Here is an 8,056-nt window from a genome sequence, read left to right as displayed (position 1 = left end):
ATTGGTCCATAGTCTGCAGTATAAAGATGAAAACAATATCACAGTCAGGTTTGAGATGTCGGAGCGAGCAGCCTCCTGTGTGCGCTGACAGGCTCAGAGGTCTGATTGAGGACGCTCTCTGCAGGCGAGCTGCTCTTGTTAGCACCATCCCCAAGACTTCACACACATGCTGCGGCTGAGAAGTGTGTCCTCAGCACCTGCCCCCTGACAGCAGCTACCATCACCAGTGTGTCAGCACCCTCTACAGGGCTCACAGAGGGATAACCTAACCCACACTCAAACACAGTGATTTAGGCTTTTGGCTTGAAAAGTGAAAATGTGGTGACCAAAAAAAAAAACCACACATTTGGGAGATAATTCAAATATATTCCATAATTTCCCGTGCTCTGCATGCAGGGCATCCACCTGCATGGTCCTTTCTTGGCTTCGGTGGAACAAGTGCAGCCCTGCCAACCAGTCCTATAATCCACAGGGTGAATAAAAATGGATTTGGCTGGAACAGGCGCTCAGTAAGCTGCCTTAAACCATCAAGCATGATAGTCCACAACACAGATTCTCTCATGTGCATCCTCATTTTTCACAGGTCATGCTTTCTCTGCACTAACACCACCCCTGCCGGTCTCTGAACACACACTTTTAATCATCCTGAAATAAGATTTAGAGAGAAAAGACCACACATAACCTCCTTTAAAGAGCACCAAATAGCATTTAAATCACATTATTAGTAACAATCATCACAGACTGAGAGAGCTGGTCGTTTGCAGTTTAACGACATATAGAAGAACCTTTTCATTAGCTGACCGACCGGCTGTGTAACCTCTTGATAACGATTTGAAAGGCAGCATTAGTGCACATGTTTGTGCAGGCTGGAGGCTGTCAGAGTGAGCGAGTGTTTCCTGGCACGGCGTCCTCTCCTGCCTCCGTCTCCAGAGGCCTCGGACAACAGACGGGTCACAGCGAAGCCACATTTTTAAATCCGGTGTGCAGATGGACACCAGTAGTGGTTCTAAATCCTGTGCTGGGCAGCAGTGAGAGAGAGAGAGAGAGAGAGAGAGAGAGAGAGAGAGAGAGAGAGAGGACAGAGCAGAGTCAGACGGATGCATCACCACGGTGGTGTTATGATAATAAGTGGCCCATAAATATTGGCTAGTTGGAGCATTTTCACCTGTGATTTCAGAGACTAAAGATTGAGACACTTTGGCTAGAGATGCCACTGATGGAGCATTTAAAGGACTCTTCATATGCAGCAAAGTTAGACTGCTTACTTTCAGATAACTTGCAGAAATAATTTGAAACAACACTTTCCACTGTAGCAAGATAATCAACCACCTGCCAGTGGTTATAATGTTACAGCTGATTGATGTACTGTACAACATATCTCATTATATTTGACCTTTATTCAGTCAGATTAGGTTGGGATAGGGTTGTGGTTGTGCTGCCTCCGACTTGGAAGCAACACCAACCGGATGTTGCATACTTTCACAACTCACAAACATGACTGTCGTTTCGTTCTAGAATATGCTACAACTTAATTGGCGAGCCCGCCAGGAGACAACGCAAAACTAGAATCATCTAGTGTGTGTGTTCAGAAGTTTTGCAGTTTAACCTGACGACACAACTGTCTCAGCCCGGATCTCATCCTGCCTTGCTGACATTTCTAAATGGATGAGGGAACGTCACCTACAGCTCAACCTGTCCAAGACTGAGCTTATTATCATTCCAGCCAGTCCCACTATGGACCCACAGATCAATATCCAGTTTGGATCACATAACCTCATGCCCACTAAGTCTGCCCAAAATGTGGGTGTCATGATCGATGACCAGCTAACCTTCAAGGTTCATGTTGCCGTTTTTCCCTCTATAACATCAAGAGGATCAGACCCTACCTGACAGAACACGCAACACAGCTCCTGGTTCAAGCTCTTGTAATGTCACGCATTGACTGCTGCAACTCTCTACTGGCAGGCCTCCCTGCATTCACAGTTAAACCTCTGCAGATGATCCAGAACGCAGCAGCACGTCTGGTCTTCAACCAGCCTAAGACAGCTCATGTCACTCCCCTGCTCATTTCGCTACACTGGCTTCCAGTTGCAGCTTGCATCAGATACAAAATTCTAATCATGACTTACAAAGCAGTCACCAAAACCGCTCCAGTTTACCTGGAACCCCTCATCCTACTCATCTACTGCCCTTCTCGCCCGCTACGTTCAGCCTCTGAAAAGCGCCTAGTGCTTCCAGCACACAAGGCCTCAAAATCACTAGCTTGACTCTTCTCTTCTGTTGCCCCTAAATGGTGGAATGAATTGGCCAACTCCATTCGATCTGCAGAGTCCCTCTCTACTTTCAAAAGACAGCTAAAGACCCAGCTCTTTAGGAAGCACTATGCACTTAGCTAGACTGTTCTTCACTGTTGTCCCCAGTGGCAGATCATGTCTTCCAGTTACAGTTGACTCGCACTGTCCTTCTCTACTCTGGGAATCTGTGTTCAGGTCTTGAGTGACCCAGCACTTGGTACTTTGGTCATTATTGTGGTGATGTTAATTGTTGATGATGATAATGGAAGGTCTTAAATTGTTTGGTTGCTTCATTGTAGATGTTCCTTATTTACTTTTGTGCATTGACTTGAAACACTTTGTTACTCTTACTGATCTTGTTTCCTCTTGTCTAGATCTTTGCTTGTGTTGTTCATGTTCTTGTTCTTGTATGTACGTCGCTTTGGATAAAAGCGTCTGCTAAATGACATTGTAACATTGTAACATTGCAAATGAGGCTACAGATTGTTCCAGAACACCTACAACAGTGGTGCCCAACCAGTCGATTGCGATCGACCTGCCGATCTTAGACTGATACCCCGTCGGTCGTGAGACACTGGAAAAACTTTTTCCCCATCTAATAACGTGGCATCATTTGGTGAATTTCAAATCAAATCAAATCAACTTTATTTATATAGCACTTTACACACAACACAGTTGATCCAAAGTGCTTTACAACTGAAAATGAGGAACACAAAGAGAGAATGAAAAATAAAAATCACACAAACAGAGGGAGAGAGAGGGGAAGAAGGGCGGTAAGAGAGCAATATAATTAAAAATGAAATTAACAGTAATAATAACAACAGTAATGACAAGAAATACAATTAACAGTGCAGTGAGTATCTGAGCCAGTTTGGTTAAGGGCAGTTAAAAGCTAATGAATAAAAGAGCGTTTTGAGATGACTTTTAAAAGTCTCCACAGAGGGGGTGAATGGATGTTGGGGGGACGAGAATTCCACAGTTTTGGGGCACAGATGGAGAAGGCCCTGTCCCCATGTCTCTTTGTCCTTGCTGTTCGGACAGAAGTCACAGATAGGAAGTTTTGGTGTGATGATCTGAGAGCTCTGACAGAGTGATACAGAGACAGGAGTTCTGAGATGTAAGAGGGGGCCAAACCATGAGGTGCTTTATAAACAAACAGAAGGATTTTGAAATGAGTTCTATAAATGACCGGAAGCCAGTGTAGGGAGGCAAGAATTGGGGTTATGTGGTCTCTCTTTTTTGACCTTGTCAGTATCCTAGCTGCTGCATTCTGGACTATTTGAAGGCGGGATAATGACGATTGAGTGATGCCAATGTACAAGGAGTTGCAGTAATTGATGCGTGATGAACCTATTTGAACCTGTTTGTTCCAAACATATCCTTATACACCTGAACACATCACAGAAAACAACAAACCTAACCTGTCCCATTAAAGTTACTAACCATAGACCTTTCTGGAGTCCCTTAGCTCCATTGTCTCGTAGATTCATCTGAGCTGCCGTAGACGTCCTCCTGCTGCGGACGACCTGGACTCCAGCTGATACGGACGTGCTGGACTCCAGCGGCAACAGCTTCTAGGACTCGTCTCATCACTATCACCTCTCTCTCTTACTCCCCTCTATCTGTCTTTCCAGACCCAACTCAGTCGAGGCATGATGGCTGTCTAACATGAGTCTGGTTCTACCTGAGGTTTCTGCCTGTTAAAAGGAAGTTTTTCCTCGCCACTGTAACTAGCTAAATACTGCGATGTGAAATGCTCATGATGGATTAAGGTGGGGTCAGACTGAGTCTTACCCTGTCTTGAAGTTGGGTCTCTGAAACGGGCAGGTAGCATCACCGCTGTCCCCTCACACCCTGGACACAAATTCTTCAAACTCCTCCCCTCCGGCAGGCGCTACAGATCACTGTGCGCCAAAACAACCCGCCATAAGAACAGTTTCTTCCCCCAGGCTGTCACTCTGATGAACACTAAACCATAACAGTGTCATACCTGTTGGATCAATACTCTCTGTAAATATACATGTAGATATACAATGCAACACTTCTCCAAGCAGAATTCCATATTTCTATTTTTTGTATTATTTAACTACTATTTTTATAATGTAAAAACTACCTCTGCAACTCACCACTGCACTTTATCATATTATTTTAGCCTGTACATATTAGGCAAGCCTATTTGTTGTTCTTTATGTATTTATAGCTGATGTTATTGTTATTATTTTTATTTTTATTTGGAGGTCTTATTCTTATGCCTTGTACAAAGAGAGCACAGTTTACTAAAGTCAAATTCCTTGTGTGTTCAAGCATACTTGGCCAATAAAGCTGATTCTGATTCTGATTCTGATTCTGAAAAAGTAGATCTTGGTTCAAAAAAGGTTGGGCACCCCTGCCCTACAATTTGTCAACAAATTGCACAATGTCTATCAAACTTCAAGATAGAAGAGAGGAACGGTCGTCTAACGGCCTGGAATGACTCCAAATGAAGATATTTGAATGCAGAGGTGGAGTGTACTTAAAGCAAGCTAATTGACTTTGGAATATAAAGAACAATGGTGATTTAGAAAGTCACAGTTTGCACTAAATGTCAGTGATACACACTATCCAGGGTGTGAGGACCTTGAGCAGAGGCATTCACACATCACCTTCATCAAGGACAGGTTAAAATGAGGACTCCACTAATTTCTTTTTCACTCAGAAGGAAAAACAGGGGGCTCTGGTGAACTAGTGGTCTAAGCGCCACACATACAGAGGCTACAGTCCTTGTCGCAGGGGTCACGGCTTGATTCCTGGCCGGTCGACCATTTCCTGCATGTCTTCCCCCGCTCTCTACTCCCCACATTTCCTGTCTCTCTTCAGCTGTCCTGTCAAATAAAGGCAAAAGGGCCAAAAATATAACTTTAAAAAAAAAAAAGAAGAAAAAACAGGATTTGTTTCTGTAGTAAAATCTAGGTAAAACTTTATCTAAGTAGAAGTAGAAGTTTCCATGTTTTTGAATGTAAGTTGAAACCTAGTCCTTAAGTGAGAGTTCAAATGGTCCATTAAAACAGACACTAAAGTACGACCTGTACCTTTAAGAGGATGAGTCGTACATCATCCCACTTTGTGTGATCTTCTGCTGAAACTGCACTCCAGTAGTTACATAACTCCACCCATCGTGGCTGTAACGAATCAGGAGTTAATTTTGGGAATGGGTAAAAAAAAAAAAAAAAAAAAAAAGCTATAGCTGCAGGAAGGAAATTTAAGGACTTCTGTGTTTAGCTTTCTTATGAAGTGTGCATGAAAGAAAAGAATAACAAGTCTAAGTTTGGTTCCACTAGATTTGGAAACTCATTAGGTCTTCTCTGTGAAATTTTCTTTAATTAGTCTTTCTGAAAAGTTTTGGGGATTTTCTCATCCAAGACCAGTAGATGACGACTTTATTTTCATGCAGGCTATATTAAAATAGTGATTCTGAATTTTTAATCACAAATAACAGTTTCTGTTTTAACTTTTTCCTTGAAGGATGAGATTTTTCTTCTTGTCTTTGTATAATTTTTGGTACAAATCAAACATGCCCTCCAAAGCTTTGGACATGTTTACATTTTATTTTATGTTTTTAGGATCAAAAGCTAATTAGAAATTGGCCAAAAAATGCTGTATGGCCTCCTTTTTCTCCCTCCTCTGCTTCATCTCCTCCTCTCCTCATCTGTCTTTACCGCCCATGATTCCTAGCCTCATGCCAACAAAGTGAGTTCTCTAATGCCCCGGCTCTCAGATCACCCAATTCCCCAGTCTGACCTTGCATTACCCACAATGCTTCGGGTCATCAACGGCGTGCTCACCTAATTCCACAAATTGTGACCGGGGCTCCAGTTCTGTCGAGCCCAGCACTTTAGTTTCCATTTTTAGCTCTGCAGCTTTTCAGGATTCTTATCATTATTTTCCCTAATAGGCTGAAGGAGGGAAGGTGAGTTTCAGCCTGGCCGGGTTCCTAATGACGGCACCTCCACACTGTTGTAATGGGTATTAAACCACAATCATATTAAGCTGTCCAGAGTAAAGTGAGTGTCACACAGGACGGTATTTCTTCTTGCCCGTGTGCTTCATGTTTGAGGAGAGGAGCGCTCTGCTGACAATGCTGAGCACACAGTTTATCTGAAGGTAGTTTTGTGTCGTGTCCTGGCAGGACGTTCAGTCACGTCTTTTAAATTTGTCCTTTTGGTCCAAAGTGACAAATAACTCTGGAAGCTACTGTTCTAGCTTTTCATGCAAGAACATGACTTAAACTTACTAATCTCTGTCTCAAGACCTTTTTTAAGAAAAAAAAACAAGGTACTTTAGTATGCATATTTCTATGACAACAAAGACATACTATAGTATGTGTTTGCCAGTGGGCCCCCTGGAGCCTGAATTAATTAATTTATTTATTTTTTGCCAGGGCCAAAGCCTGGAGGTATATTGACCGCAGTCAGTTGCCATCGCCCTTCAAAGCCTAAAGGATAATTCTTGGGAATATTTTTCATGGTGGCTACCAGGGGTACTGGCTACCAGGGGCACAGTTTACTTGTATACCTTTTTTATGAAAATAACGACATGCTTTAGTATGCCTTTTTTTTTTTTTTTTTTTTAATGAAAAAATGCAACATACTATACTTTGCCTTTTTTTGGACATACTGAAGGATGGCTTCTTTTTGTTTTAAAAAACCCCAACATCTTCATGGTGGCTACCAGGGGCACCGTTTACGTGTATGCCTTTTTTTCATGAAAAAAACAACATAGCATAGTATGACTTTTTTTTTTTACATACAATATTATGACTGTCTTGATAGTATGCTTTTTTTTTTTCTCTCTAAATGACCTACAAACGTTTGACAAAAAAACATACTATAGTATGCCTTTTTTGGACATACAAAAGGATGGCTTTTTTTGTTTTTAAAAAGAAACAACATTTTCAGGGTGGCTACCAGGGCCACAGTTTAAGTGTATTCCTTTTTTGTCATGAAAAAAACGACATGCTATAGTACGTTTTTTTTTTCGACATACAATATTATGACTTACTTGAAATGATGCATTCTATTTTTTACTTTTTTTAAATGACAAACAAACGTAAGACCCCCTGGAGTCTGGAGGATATTCTGGGAATATTTTTCATGGTGGCTACCAGGGGCACAGTTTAGGTTTATGATTTTATATGTGAAAAAATGCGACGTACTAAACTGTGCCTTTTTACATGAAAAAAACCCAGCATTCTACAGTATACCTTTTTAGCAAAAAAACTTTATAATATAGTATGCCTTTTTTGACATACTATAGAATACCTTTTTTCAAGGAAAAAACAACTTTTTTCATGATGGCTACCAGGGATGCCGGATACCAGGGGCACAGTTTACGTGGAATCCTTTTTTTAATGCAGGCAGGCATCCTCAAGTATGTAGGTTTTTTTCATAATAAAGGCAGACTATAACGTGTTGTTTTTTCATAAATAAAGGCATGCTATAACGTGTTGTTTTCCAGAAATAAAGGCATGCTATAGCATGTTGTTTTTTCATAAAAAAGGCAGACTATAGCATGTTGTTTATTCATAAATAAAGGCATGCCACAGTGTCGTTTTTTCATAAAAAAGGCAGACTATAGCATGTTGTTTTTTCATAAAAAAGGCAGACTATAACGTGTCGGTTTTCATGAAAAAGGCAGACTATAACGTGTTGTTTATTCCTAAATAAAGGCAGACTATAGCGTGTTGTTTTTCCATAAAAAAGGCATACCATAACATGATGTTTTTT

Source organism: Notolabrus celidotus, chromosome 20, assembly GCF_009762535.1.
Source record: "Notolabrus celidotus isolate fNotCel1 chromosome 20, fNotCel1.pri, whole genome shotgun sequence".
In the NCBI taxonomy this organism is placed as follows: domain Eukaryota; kingdom Metazoa; phylum Chordata; class Actinopteri; order Labriformes; family Labridae; genus Notolabrus; species Notolabrus celidotus.
The sequence above is the reverse complement of the archived record's forward strand: the minus strand, read 5'-3'. Positions refer to the sequence as shown.